At 43.3% G+C, this 15,239-nt stretch overlaps 1 protein-coding gene across 1 annotated transcript in view; it reads left to right on the top strand.

The window, feature by feature from the left end:
• The window catches only part of SHISA6 (shisa family member 6), a 215,597-nt gene that overhangs the window by 178,747 nt on the left and 21,611 nt on the right, over positions 1-15,239 (top strand). The window lies entirely within an intron of this gene.

Here is a 15,239-nt window from a genome sequence, read left to right as displayed (position 1 = left end):
TACAACAATCCCACTCATCCATTTTTAGCATTGCCATGAATTGTTGAATGGCTGCAGTGTTCTGCCCCAGCACAGCTGTGTTTGGTGGAGGGTGTTAAAGATTTAAAGTAATATTTTCTCAAGTGTGTTGAAATTCTTTGTAAGATGCCATGTTCATTCAGGACCCGTCTGCTCCCAACATGCAGACACGTGCGAGGGGCTGGCTGTGACAAGCTGCATGGTGCTGGAGGCATCGCAGCAGGCACTGCACTGCTATGGCATGGGAGGGAGCATCTCAGAGAAAGCATGGTACTTTCATCACCTGCTTTTATCACTGCCAAACCCAGCCTTTGCATTCTGGTCAGGAGCTAATGAATCACAATTTGTTGCTTCACTTGCAGAATGCAAAATATCCAGGAGAGAAGTAGGAAAAATCCCAAGGCCAGCACACTAGTTTCCTCTCAGCCTGCCTCCTGCAAGCAGCACAGATAGATGCTGGTATTCACCATGCTACTGATGGGGAACCAAGGGGGTGGCACCCACCTGTGCTGGGCTACTTGGACTCTTTCCTTCCTGCCATCTCTCACTTTAAAGGCACCTTCACTTTCCTCAGTTTTTTTCCCTCTCATTCATTGAGGCTTCAGAGCCTCGTGCTGTGGCTGGTTCAAGTTCTCCTGATTTCCAGCCCAAATGCATTCACAAACAGAAGATCAAATGGATCTGATCTATCATCTCCTCCCCTATTACTCATCAGATAACAAGGGACACTCACATGTAAAGCAACAAATATATATGATCTTTAAATCTTTTTACCCGAGCCAAGTTTTGAAGCCAGACGTTGAGTTTTTCCTTGAAAGAGATTTATATTTTCAACAAGAATCCAGGGCTCTTATATTATTAATGACTGTTAATAAATGGAAAGGTATAAAATAGCTAATAAAGTAATTAGAGGGATGTGTGATCAGACATCATCATCCACAGTGCCCCTTAGAGGGATGTGTGATCAGACACCATCATCCACAGTGCCCCTCCCATGCAGGACAGGCAGTGGTTTGGGGGCACACAGCTTGAGCAGGACAGAGGGAGATGAGATCAGACTTTCAGTGATCTGCCCCCAGTGGAAAAGGCAAAGCAATGACATCAGCCCTTGTAATCTGCACTCCTGCATAGCACAGGCCACCCTCCTCCAAACACAGAGGAGAGCTTTTCTGCAGGGGGAAGGTGGCCCACAGAGGCCTCTCTGCTTTTCTGAGAGACGCCCAGCCCCCTCCTGGTTCCTGAGGCCCCTCTGAGAAGATATGGGGCTGCTCAGAGGGACCCACAGCTTGGGAAGGCCTAGACCAGATGTTGGCTCAGACCTAGGGCAGCCACTTCCCTGCAAGGATGCTGATTCTGCATTTCTGCCCAAACATTTCCAGCTATATAACCCTTGTGGGGACATCTCACCTGATGACAGCTGAGGTGTGGGGTTTATGGCAACCGATTGCAAACATCTGTTGTTGAAGAATGGCTGATTCCAGCTTATACCCAGCCTGGGTTTTCCAAGCTGTGGTTTAAAATGCTTTCTGGAATACATGTGGCTTCAGCCTCACCTTCCTCTCCCTCCTTTATGTGCTGAAGACTCTCCAGCACTTCTTCAGAATAGGGGCATTTCTCCAGTGGAGCTGGTTTTCCTGCATTTAGAAGCTGAAGCTGGCCTGGGTGAAAGAAAGCAGAATTAGAATCAGCACATAGAAGAACAAGTAAAAATACTGTTTGAGGAGAAGAGAGCCCATGACTGAAGTTGCAAAATGGCTGTGTGAAATGAGACTGAGTTTGCATTTCATAGAATTTTCCCAGTTAGATTTTGGAGAAATTTCTCCTTCCAAAATGCTCCAGAAAATGGTCTGGGAAATGGGAAAGGAAACCACCAGCAGGAAAGTTCTCTGCAATTTAGCTGTCCATCTGGACAGCAGCACAGCATCAAAGGGGGAAAGCAGATGGAGTGTAAAACAGAGAAAAGAGATTTTCTGCACTGAGAAATATCCTGCACATTGTAATGAGATCCTGCAAGAAGCACTTTGCTATTCAGGGGCTTTTCCTCTTCCTTCTCCCAGATTCTCAGTCCAAAAAACAGGTAAGGGATTTCCCCACAGTGTTGGAGGATTTTTGGATTTAACATGGGGAAAAGAAGGATGTCTGCATGTCTACAGCTCAATTTGGCAGTCTGCTTTGGATCTCAGATGAGAAACATCTGCAAACTGTGAAGGGATCCCAGACCAGCACAAGAGAAGCAAACACTGGGACAGAAATAACACTCCAGTCTTCCCCACACCACTCTGGCCAAGTATGCTGTCAGTTAAATTCAACCCTTAACAAACAGCTTGCTTAGGTGAGTGCTATGGAGAGGCTTGCACAGGATGAAGGCAATGTGGCCATTGTGCTTCTGCAACCACAGAGCAGGACGTTCCCAGTCTCACCATCCCAGCACACCCTGCTTGACTACAATTGTCATTTCAGCTCTCTTCCCATTTTCTTTGACTTCTTTCTCACACCTTTACTGCCCGCCCACCCTTTACAAGGACAGCTTTCACAACAAGCCATGTAATTAATTACTTGGCATCCCATATCTCAGGGTTGTTTTACCCAAAGGCTGCAGAAGGGACTGTGCCACATTCAGGAGGATGCAGTCAGGCTATGCTAATTCGTCTGAAATGCCTTGGTCCAGCTGAGCCCGTATTTCCTCCAGCTACAGAGCAGTCCTTGAGCAGCTTTGGAACTACAGGATTTTGCAGTTCTTTCAGAGAACGGGGGTGGAAGGCTTGAAAAAAGAAAAACACTGCCTAGCTGGGACAAACATCTTTCTTACTGAAATATAGTTGTGATCTTTACTCTGATGACACAGTACACTTGCTTATGCAAGTTTGGCTCCTTCAACAGCTTCACATTTGGTCCAGAACTGCTGAAGCAAGCCAGTCACTGGGCACAATGCCCCAGTGCCTTCAATCTGACATAAATAACATTTGTCTCCGAGGGGGGGCAGCTGCACCCTCATTCCCACCTCCAGCTACTCAGCACTACCTTTGAGATGGAACTGCAATCAGGAGACTGATCTGTTCAAATAAAAAGCATAGAGGATTTCCTGCAAGATCATCTATACACTTAACACAGGCACAAGAGAGGCAGAAGTGCATGGGGGAGTGCTGAGGGAAGAGCAAGACCATGTCTTTAGTGCCCTTACATCCAGACTTGGCCTTGGTGATCATGGTGCAGCTATAAAATAAAACAATAAAACTATGCTCCAACAAGCATAGCGGAGCATCAGATTTGCTAATGTAAGTATTCCCATGGAAGGTAGCAAGTAAATAGATAGAAATTATTTTACCTACAGGAGAGGGCTGTAAATACTGTGCTCAGCCACATTGCCAGATTTCAGTGCAGAAATGCATAAGTTACTGAGGGAGTTTCAGTATTACAACCACATGTGCTAAAGAAACCGCAAATGAGATCTGAAAACAAATCTGAGGTTAGATTAAAAAAAATAAAAGCAGGTTCAAAATAAATAAATGCTGTGTTCTTTTGTTTATTCTTTTGCCTTCAGGGCCTTGGAGGTGCTGTGTGCTGCTGCTAACGAACAAGGCAGCAGCAAGCTCCCTTCGGTGAAGAAGACAGATGACATTCCTAACTAATCAAATGATTCAAGGGCCTGAGGATCTTTAAAAGACTTGTGATAAAATGCCATGCTTCTGCTAAAATTGGGATAGTTAAAAAAACCAACAGCTTTTGTGTCAGGTGATGCTCATTTTCTAATGGAAAGAGATACCAGGGTGTCACAAAAATGTGGTGGAAAGACAAACCAATGATTTCATCATAACAACAGCATGGGGTTTAAGACTATTACTTTAGTAGTTACCATAGGATTCTAGACAAGAAACCTATTTGAGCACAACTAGATATACAATGAATATTGCAACTTACTGTCAATAGAGACAAATTAATTATTTAACAGCCTTTCAAGGTGCCAAGCTGGTACCACTCCTGGTGCACTGAAATCCAGGCAGGTTTCCTGCGCTGTCTGCACTCTACATTTATTGAAGTTAAAGTCAGCCACGCTGTGCTTCGTACATCTCCTTCCTGCTCCTGCAAAGAAGGCGAGTTCTTCGAAGCACATGCAGATATTCTCATTTTAAATGACTTCTTTTTTTTCCTATAACATTAATCATCCAATTTTCCCTACATCTAAGTCTTCCTGAGACTTACACCAAAAATAATAATTAAAAAAAATATAAAATTAGTACTTCATCACTTCAGCTGGTTTTGAGTCGGCCAAGCAGAAGATTTCTAATTAGAACATATGGAAAAGGGCTATTTAATTAAATAGTTATTTTTAAGAAGTTAAAATAACAGGCGTGTATAACATATCCAAAGATCTGTGCTCCATGGGAGGAACACAGTACTGCTGGTGGTTAGAGTTAATGCAGCTGTCCTCACCTATTTCAAAGAGGAAGCATTGCTTTCTCCCATACCAAATCAGGTAGAATGGAAAGACTGCAAGAATGGAGCAGGTAATTAATAGCAAAAAACAAAGATTCTGATGCTAGCATATATAGCTATTACTACTGGAGTTCTGTTTTGAAAGCCCCGTTCAATGAAGTTTCAGTTGGACTTAAGCAGATGCTTAAAGTTAACCACCTGCTTAATTGCTGCTAGGTTTAGGGGTGGGTTTAAATAGAGCTTTTAGCTCTTCTTTAATACAGTGCCACTCTCTTTTTGCCCCCATAAAACACATATGCATATGGTTCATTTTAAGCGCTTCATTAGTGTTAGTGACCTCACTTGTATGCTTGAAGAATATGATCAGTGTTAGACTGTATCAGGATCTTAATCGTCCATACAGTGCTGCTCCAAGCAATGCAGAACACTTAACAAGCACACAAACAAGTCCTACATTTGGGAATAGAAAATGCCAGAAATCAGCAAAAGAAAGAAAAAAGCTTCAAGAAATCCTGACGTACAGGTTGCTGTTCATGGCCCCTTACAGAGGGCCGGGCAGTGTCACGAGGAAGTCCCCATGTGGCTGCCCAGGTGCTGGTAGGGTGAGCGTGGATTACTGGCAGAGGAGCAGCAAGGGAATTCTCATGTCTGGAGTGGGATCGAAAAATTAGTGATATATGATACATATTATATAAAAATAATATATAAAAGGTGCCAGAAAGGAGCTAACTTCACACCTGGGATAGGACTAAGAGCACCAATAAGATGCAAGGTTAACAGAATGAATAATACCAAACAATAATTTGATCAATATATTTTATAGATGGTGTAGTGTGATCATTGTGATGGAGAAGAGACAATCAAAATAAAGGGAAAAATGTTCACTTGCATCCTAGGCTCACAACAGGAAACTCCACAGGTGCTATCTCCAACAAGAGATCCTTCCCCAGTGGTGCTCAGCTCTTAAATGGAGTCTAGGAAAGGTGGAGCCAGACTCCACCCCTTCTGGTCACACAGGTGCATTGCCTTCCCCTGTGCTCCCGTGGCTGATTCAGGGCTCACCTCAGATGATCAGTGTGGTTCAGTACATGATTCAGCAGTTCCCACGCAGTACCTTTCTCAAGGAGCTTTCTGCTTTTCCACCTGTCTGACTGGTGGATCTATGCAACAAGTGGCTACATAGGGGGAGTTCCCTGACTGCAACCCATAAAGGTGTTTTCCTCCCTCAGCAGCAGTCTGAGCATCATATTCCCTTACAGATACAATTTCAGTTTGTTAGTTTGCGCCGTATAATAGAAATGAATTAATTACTGTCCCATCTGTGCCTGGACAGTCAGGAGACAATCTCATTTGCAGTGGATTTTTGCTTCTGGGGTTGAAAATTCCTTTTCCCTGCGTTCCCTGGGTGTTTTGGTACATGAGTTAGGCATGCTGAAAATTTCAGGGCCACCATGTACGCTCCCTGCTCTGCCCCACAGTGCTGCAGGTGCCACTGAGCTCCAGCTGCCTCATGGTGCTGCAAGCCTGTACTCCCCTGCTCTTCAGCTTCCTTCTCATGTGAGGTAACCCTAAACTGGTCTCTGCTTTTCTGCCTAACCCAGAGAGTTAGAGCACTGGGATATGTCAGAGCATCTCTTGGGTTTTCTGCTTTTCTAGCCCGTTTCAAATGACACCAGACCGCTGGACACTGTGTCAGTGAACCATGAAATGCATGTGCTCAGGAAATCCCATTTGGTTGCATGGGAATTCATATAAGGGTTGTTTTGGGTTTGGCTTTTTTGTGCCTGGAATGTAACAAGTGAGGTGGCCTCAGGTTTAGCTTTCTGCTAAATCCTCTGTACTTTTTGTCTAAAGAGAGAGGAGGATGGGACAGCCAGGCTCCTTTGGGCTGTTCCCTGAGTGAGGCTCAGCTCCCTGCTCACACAGTGGGAGCATGATCCAGTCCCACTGAGACATAGAGAGCCCTTCCTGCAAGGATTTCATCCCCACTTTTTGTTTTCCTTGATACCTTGTGAATGAGGAATAAACAGGGGAAAGACTTCTTGTTCCTTTTCCTTCTCTTTCCTGCCAATACCATGGGGTTAAAAACAATCACATGTTTCTTCTGATGGTATTAGCATAATTAACTCTCCACTCTGAATGTGCAATAGCTGGCTGTATTCCACATAAGATTGCATTTAACTAATCCTGCTTTAGAGACTCACACTATTTATATCTTCTAAAATCAACTTCATCTTCAGAAATGCCCTTTAAAGGATACACTTTGTTCTATTCTGACCATATGTTTTCACTGTGATCTGCGTATTTCAAATGTGTTTCCAAAGGTTAGCATCCAGGACTGCTCCCCCAGATGCTGTTCGTGCATCGCTGCTGAACGTTAGTCATGCAGCCTGCTCAGCTGCTTGATTTCTGAGAATCCCAGCCCGTATTTATCTAATTACTTCGCGTTTGGAGAGTTGGTGGGAAGTTCTCAAACACAGAGGAGATCCCAGGCACTGATTGCCAACGCCAGCTAAGTTTGTCCAAGAGGATTTGCCTCCAGCTGTGCGGTTTTCTGTCCCAGAAGGATTCTCCCTGTTCTCTTTCTCTTTATCTGGATTTCTGCTATTCATTTCACTGCTTCATTCTCCTGATCTGTGATGGAATATGCAGGAAAAGGCAGCCCTAAATATACAAAAATCAAAGAAGATCAGAGGAAATAAAGTATGAAATGCTACAGATAGATTTGAAACTCTGCATCTGAGGCACAGACTCAGATGTGGACGATCCAAATCATTTATTACAGGTTCTAACATCCTTTATATACATTCACAACTTTTCTCTTTTAACTTTCCCACCCGCTTTTACAAGTCAACAAAGCACTGCACAAACTGTGCATGCAGGTGCTTATCCAGTCAGGGACATGAGTCATTCCAAGCCGCACACTCTTCCTCCAGTCAGGGTCATCATTACGCGTCCATCACACGGCTTACTCGAACTTATTTTCCTTTTCTTCTGGAGTGTCCTTGGTTCTCAGCCTTCCTTTCTCATGCCATTTATCTTGCTCCACAGCTTCTGTTCTAAATGTACTTTCCTGTATTCTCACACTGGGTCAACAGTTAAGATCAAACTTCCCCATTTTGGGGTATCTTTGTCACTATTGCTTTCTAAATGTGGAGACATTGCTACTAAAACTTTCTTGTGCAGGACAGGTCTCTTTTCCAGAGTATTCTGCTGGTGAGTCTTGTTAGCATGTAAAAAGCTGCCCTTTCAATAGATGTTATACTTCATTGTCCACCTGGAGGAAAAAAACTATTTCTTTATCAAAGAACATCTTCTCCACAGATTCTTCCTTGAAGAAATATATTTGGATCTCAGAATAACCTTTATCTTCACTGCAGCATCGTTCTTTTTAAACATCCTTCTAACCAAGATTGAAGAATATACTTTTTGTGGCTTTGTTTTTATTTGAGTTTTTGTTGTGTTCTGTTGTTGTGTTCTTGGGCAGCCGAGTGACTTATGTAAATTATCTGAAGCAGTCAGACTGGTCAACTTCAAAGCCCATTGCAGCTGAATATTTTCCATTTGCAGCTCTATACTTGCCTCTGCCTTGACATCGTACTGTTCATTTCAGTCTCCACTTTCAGGAGCATTAAAATAAAGAACCAACATTGCAGTGAAGCAGTTACAGCTGCCATGCACAACCTGACCTGCTGCAAAGCCCAGTGATGGGGAACGTTTCACTTTGAAGGAAGTGAGATGTCTCCATCACCATATACTCTTTGTTTTTCTGCATGAGGATCACTTCTCACTTTGGTATTCCAAGCACTTCAGCCTCCAGTCTGGACGGCCACATCTGGCCTTTGAATCACCCATTTCCAACATGTCCTCGTCAAGGCATCCCCCATACAGCCAAATATTTCTGCCAATGCTGGCATCCCCTGAGCTGTCAGCAGAAATTCAGACAGAAAGAACTGAAGCTACAATGCCATCAGATTAGCCAAAATCAGGATATGTCTGGGATGACCAGTGCTCACATGCATTACTTCTGTGTGCGTGTGGACAGTAAACAGAAGTTTAGAAAGACTTCCACTGAAGGTGCAAAACCAAGAGGTCAGCAAATAACTAATGGCTGAGTTGAGGTTCTCAGTGAAACCTTAGTTCATAGAGTCTTCATTTTTCCAAGTGAAATATCTTATTGAGCACTGCCAGGACAGGGTACCTCTGGGTTTTAGTCTCTGCCACGTAGTGCTGATCTTGCTAAGCCAGCTAAACAGAGCAGCCAATGGCTGCTGGTGCCCCAAGTGATGCTGCCTGGGGCAACAAAAAGGGTGACAGGAGGGGATGCTGGGTTCTGCTGGTGTGAGACTGCCCTGTGGCCTGGAGGAAGCTGAGTCAGTTAATCAGAGCCATGCAACCCTAATTTAGTTTCTTGCTGCTTAAGGTTCCAACAGCTGCACCATGATTTTCAGTAGTGCTGAGCACCTGTGAGCTGCCCCAGCTGCAACTTGCAGGATATGCTTCCAGCCTGGGGCTGGGCTGGGCTGGGCTAGGGGGGGCTGGGGGCATTCCCATCCTCCCTGTGCTGCTGCATGGCCACATGGAAGTGCTTCCACCTGCCTCCCTTGCTCACCTGTAAACCAGAAATGATTGCACCTGCCTTACCTTCCACACAAAAGTGGTATGATTAATTAGCATCTGATATATGCTTGCTAAATCCTATTAAAAAATCCCCGGTGTAATCTGCAAAGTCTGACCTGCCTGTTCCACAAGTAATAAAACCCTGCAGATGCAGGTACAATTGCTTTCTGGCTCAGCTTACACCTGAGGCTAACAGAGCCCACCCTGCCTTCAGTGGGAGTCTGGAAACTGTTAGTGAGATTTAGATGAGTGCTAGAGGAAAGCCTGCATGGAAAATAACAGTTCTGTAATCAGTGCAGTATATGGATGGTGTGGGATATTAAAGAACAGGGCCATTCACCGCTTAATGAGGATTAAAATAACTCTTGAATAGCTGCCTTATTCCCTGAGCATCCTGTTCAATGAATGAGTCACAGGATTACAGTTGAAAAATAGGCTGGAACAGTGGAACAAAAACCTGACATAATAGATATCAAATTAAGGATTTGGGGGCAGCCTTTAATCTAGAATCTCCAGCCCCTTTAGTGCTCGACATTCTGACTTCATTCGTAGCTTATTTTTGATTTTTGACTTGCTACAGTGCCTTGCTACTGTCCTTTTATTGGGTGTCACTTTGTTTGGGGATTGTCAGCCAGGTGCAGAACATTCTGCCAGATGGATATCCATAGCATAAAGGTATAAAGTAATTAGTTATTGGCTAAGGTACATGAAAGACAGCTGGGATTTAATGATTATTAGGCTTAGCATTCATATGCTCAGCACCTTGCTAAGACACCACAGTCCTGCCTGGGAAGTCTCCCATTGGAGAGGACTACAGGCTCAGCCTCCCCAGTTCAGTGTAATGGTCCCCAATGCTGGGAGATGCCCTCTGTTTCCATCCCTGTCTGACCTGGACTAAAGGGTCAATGCCTTTTCTCCTCTCTAGGTGCTCAGCATCAGATTTGGCTGACCAGCATGGCAGCAGGTAAAGGACACAAACTACAAGGGTTTTCCTCCAGACTACAAATAGTGAAAAGACCATGCCCAGTGGGGACAGGCAGGTGACAAACCGGTAGCTTTGTGCCACAGGTATTTGCATTATGATCATCACCTCGTGGTCTGCTTTTTTTCCTTGCCTTGGGGGTCTGCATCTCTTTCAGTTCCTGAAGCCTTTTGTAGTATTTAAGTACTCTGGAAGATTGGGCTTGAAGGGGATTTTCACTTCATTAATGCAGACACCAAACAGTTATCTTGTCATCTGAAAAATAAACTGCTTGCTACTCTTTCCTTTGCTGAAAATCTCTGCTGGAAAACAAAAAAAGGTTGAAGGTAGGCAAATGCTGAGGTTGCTGAAAAGACTAGAGGGGCAGAAGGCAAAAAAGTGTATTTCCTAGGGGAATAGCTCCTGTTGGGCCCATTTCTTTTGTCCTGTCAAATATAGATGGTAGAGCAGTTCCCAGTGCTTTAATAAATACTGCAAAACTAACACAAAATATTGCATGACTTTCAGAACCATCATATATCTGCAGTATAGCTGGCATATATTAAAAATATCCTTCCTTTGCAGTTTTTATTAGGGGGAGACAGCTGGAAAATACAGTGTTTTCTTTCCATATTCTGACACTTGCTATTTTTTCCATTATAGATCACAATAAATCTAGTTTTTTATTAACAATAAACACATACAAAATCCCTGAGACTGAAAAAATTATACCCTAGAGTAACCTAAAAAAAAGTACCAAAGGAAAGGTTAAGTCTGATGCAAAAAGATCCTTTCTTGAGAGGATCTCCTGAATAAGAAGAGCAAAGGGAACTCTTTAGTGGATATTTAAAGTTTTCTTCATCAGCAGCTTGGAGTTTTGTGCCTTGAAGCAGAGTTCGTTTTGTGTGTCCTGACCATGGGGTATTCCCATGAAGCTGAACCCTTCAGCAATACCTCAGCATATGGAGAGAGCCTCTGAGAAGAAGGGATGAATAGTATCCATCCACCCATCCCACCCTGGAGCTGTCCCAGGTGCTCTGATTTAACTGCTCACCAGGGATGCCCATCTGATTTGCTGTGGGGAGTTATGATGCCCATTGCCCAGAGTTATCAGAGACAGTTCATGTCCAGATGCTAAAGTTGCTCAGCTGCTGCAGGCCCATAAAGCACTCTACATATTCGTTGGGAAAACTTTATTTTCCACAGCAGAAAATATGTTTGTGTTTCTTAAAATCAATCACTGGATGCCACAGCTGACACCAGACTCTTTTCAAAAATGCACGTGCACTTTGAGTGAAATCTGAGGGATTATTAATTTAGTGATCCTTCCTCTCCTTCTGCAAATGCTGGCTGGGGACACTGAAGAAGAGGATCTTGGGGAGGTCTGTTAATGCAGGTTCTTACGGGTAAATCCTACATAGAAGTATTAGAGCTTTTGAGGGAGCTCGAACAGACCGACAGCCTGCCTGGTGGATGGCCTGTCCTTGGAGATGCCCAGGGCCAGGCTGGATGGAGTCCTGGGCAGCCTGATCTGCTGGGGGGCAACCAGCCCGAGGGAGGGGGTGGAGCAGCAGTTGGAGGATTCACATGTAGACCACAGGCACAACCTCATGGGATGCAGCATTTCACTCTGTCCTAATTACGTGAATCCGTTTCTTTTGCAAAGAAACCTGAAGACCTAAACATCCCTGTGCGGGAGCACAGGTTTCCTTCTCCTCACAGAATGCTGCTTTCTTTATGCTGATTATTGTATCTGATAACTACTCCAGCTGTGCTCAGAAATTTTGCATTGTGGTCTGGCAATTCAGAGCTCTATGAATTCTTTATTTCTCTAATGCAGTTTCCTAGTAAATAGCTTTGAACTCAGATCCTTGTATCTACAATAGCTATGCTTCTGCCTAGCTGGCACTTCACAATTAACAGCATTATCTTGTTAAACCTGAAGAAGTGTAGGAAGGCTCACCCATCATTTTAAAGCATTTTATTGCTTAGAAACTGTTTACAATAGGCTACAGAAGTTGTAAATGAGGACCAGCACTGCATTCAGCTGCCTGATTAACTCAGCCATGTGAAAATGCCAATAATTCAGGGCCCTATTTTGGACATCATTTCTTAAGCTGTAACCTGAAAGCACCTGGGATTTTTGAAGGAAAAGAAATTAAGGGAAGGAAAGACAAAAAGTAAGGAAAAGGCTGAGGTATGGGGTGAAATCGAAAGCTGTATCAGAAGACTGTCATTCCTATTCATGTTACTATAATCTCTGCCCTCAGTGAAGACACAGCTTACTCTAGGAGTAAGGATGCCAGACCAAGGACCTGCTTGAGCACTCCATGTCTAAGAGAAGAGAGAAATTTTCTTGTTTCCCTTCTGGAACAGTTAATGTGCTAAGGTTTTGTCAGCAACTGTTTTATATGCTTACATTTCACACCCACAAGCGTCTCCATCAGCACCGTGTAACCTTTCATCTGTCAGCTCCTGTAGTGTGAGCTGCGAAGAAGACAAAGGATTTGTATCTTTGGGTTTTCAGCAATTGATTTGAAAATTGTCTCTGCTACAGCCAAGCTGGACGTCCTTGCTGTACCCTGCATTACACCAGAGTTGAACACGATGCACCAATGTGCTCTTGTGGCAAAGAAGGCCTCCAGCATCCTGGGCTGGAATAGAAGAAGCACTGACAGTAGGTTGAGGTGGGAGACCCTGCCCCTTTACCTAGATGTGTGGTGAGACACATCTGGAGTGCTGGGCTTGGCGCTGGGCTCCCCAGTACGAGGGAGAGAGGTATCCTGGGGAGGTCCCAGAGCAGGACAACAAAGATGCTGGAGGGGCTGGAACATCTGTTTTATGGGGAGAAACTGAGAAAGCTCTTGAGGAGTCTCTGTTCAGCCTTGGAGCAGAGAGATCTAATCAATGTGCCGATAGCTGATGTGAGAAATAAAGACAGTCAGCCTCTTTTCAGTGGTGCCTGGTTAGAGTACAAGAGGCAATAATAACAAACTGAAAAACAGAAAGTATTGATTGAAGTTAAGAAAAAGCTTTCTTGCTGTGAGGATGGTTGAACGTTGGAAGAATTCTCCATGCTTGGAGATATTCAAATCCCAAATGTTGAGCAACTTGATCCAGCTTTGAGAAGGAAGTAGGACTGGATGACCTCCAGAGGTGCCTCCAGCTTTGCAATCCTTTGACTCTATGACTGTTAACTCAGTGACAGAAAACATGCCGTAAGAGAAAAGCTGTTGTTCTCAGGGCACAAGTAGCCCTGATGTACACTGTGTAAAACAGCTGCCTTTGCAACCCTACAAATTATGGATAGAGGAGACTGCCCCAGCGTTGTGTACCTGACTGTCTCAGCAACCCAGCTGCTGGCTGTAATGACTACACACCACTCAAACAGTTAATACCCAAGGTACATTTCTGCCTGGGAGCATTATGAATTGATTATGATTGAAGTCTATAGATAATGGCCCAGAACTTATCTCCATAGCTTTTTCAGAGGCACAGAGTATTTAGATTTTTAAGACAATAGTCGGGTTGCTGACTGACAAGCTTCATGAGCTAGAAATATCTTCCTTTGGAGGAGTTTTCTAATAATAAATTTTTTTCTTACTCTGGCCATAAAGTATGAAAGACCTAATAGTTGCTGAAGACAGAGAGATGATTCAGTTGAGAACTAAAGTATATTGTGTTTCTGTTACAAAAGACTAAATATACTGCCGTTATTTCTTTTAAGTATTTGTCAGAATTGCCATCACATAAAGTCTTTTAAAATCATACTACCAAAAATGACTGAACTCCAGAAAATGTTAAAACCTAATGCAGAAATCAGAGAATGGGATCCTGTGCCATGCTTGCTGAAGACTGGGTGAGAAGTGTCCTAGGTGATCCCAAACTTCTGACGGTCCCTCCAGATGGTTAGGAGGATTCTAGAAGTATCAAAGATCTTTCATGTTACAGTGCAATGAGACAGAAACTGGAATAAAATCACAGAAGTACGGCTGTGGGATTTTTTGCTTGTTGTAAGTAATGAGCAGTGGAAGATCTAAAAGGAAATTCTGCCTTGGGAGACCCGTATGCCACTTACTGAAGGGCACTTTGGTGCCTATGTGAGCCTGTTTTTCTTTGTGTGTTGATTGGTACCCAGGCTAATAACCTTTCAGATGTTCTTTGGTTGTGTATTTAAACAGTGCCTATATTCTAGGTGGAGATGTAAGTTAAGTTTCCCAGCTGGGTAAAATCTAAACAAATAACCTCTGATTTTAGTCTTAAGAGTGCACAGACATTGAGCATATTGTGCAGGAAAATGACTTTCCAGCAAAGTAGCAGCCAGTGTAAATTTCTCAGAAGCAAATAATGTCAGGATATTATTTTAATAATTGTTATTATTTACCATGTTCTGTGGTCAGGGACAAATAGCTTGTATTAGGGATCTTGACTTTTGCTAGGTTTTCAGTAGTTTCTGGGAAAGTAATGTGAGACTAATTTGAAAAACACAGTCCTAATGAACTTCTATGAGATAGATGGCATACTGGCTGACTAACCACAAAAGGTGAGTAAATATCAGCAGAGAGATGAACCAGTGTGGTTCTACATTGAGAATTTTTGTTAATGGTGGAAAAGAAATTTCCTTATTAAATTTGCAGATGGTGTGAAGCTTCTGTGACCATAAGTCTATTAGAGAATGGTATTAGAATTTAAAATATTCTTAACAGATTGGAGAAGTAGACTGAAAATAAATTGATTAAATGGAGAAAAATGCTATGTGTTGGTCTGAAACAGGAATACTAAAAAGCCTTTTGTGCATTGAACAAATGAACAAGTAGCAGTCCGTTTGAAAAGCAGTAAGGAATCATAAAGGATCACAAGTTTTCCCTGGACCCAGAAACATGTCCCAGGATGTATACTTGAGAGGGATCTAGGTCAACAGTGGAGCATGAAGGATGCTAGAATGAAAACAAACAAAGATAAAGCAAACGTTACAGGGAATCATGAAGGAAATATTATCAAGGGAGCACACAGAAACCACTTTGTCATAAGGAACTATTGCAGAAAGAATAGGGATTTTCTCAGTGTCCCTGGCAGACAGGAAGGAGGAATTGGACTAAAAATCATGATCCTGTGGAATGGATCCCCTGGGGAAGAAGCGAAATATCAATGAGAGTTTTTTCAGTAGAGTCGTCTTAACATCCAACGTGAGATGTAATTTTCTTGA

This window comes from Cyrtonyx montezumae, unplaced genomic scaffold, assembly GCF_038088225.1.
Source record: "Cyrtonyx montezumae isolate F1298 unplaced genomic scaffold, pur_monq_1.0 scaffold_19, whole genome shotgun sequence".
Lineage (NCBI taxonomy): Eukaryota > Metazoa > Chordata > Aves > Galliformes > Odontophoridae > Cyrtonyx > Cyrtonyx montezumae.
This window is presented reverse-complemented; position numbering and strand designations above follow the sequence as displayed.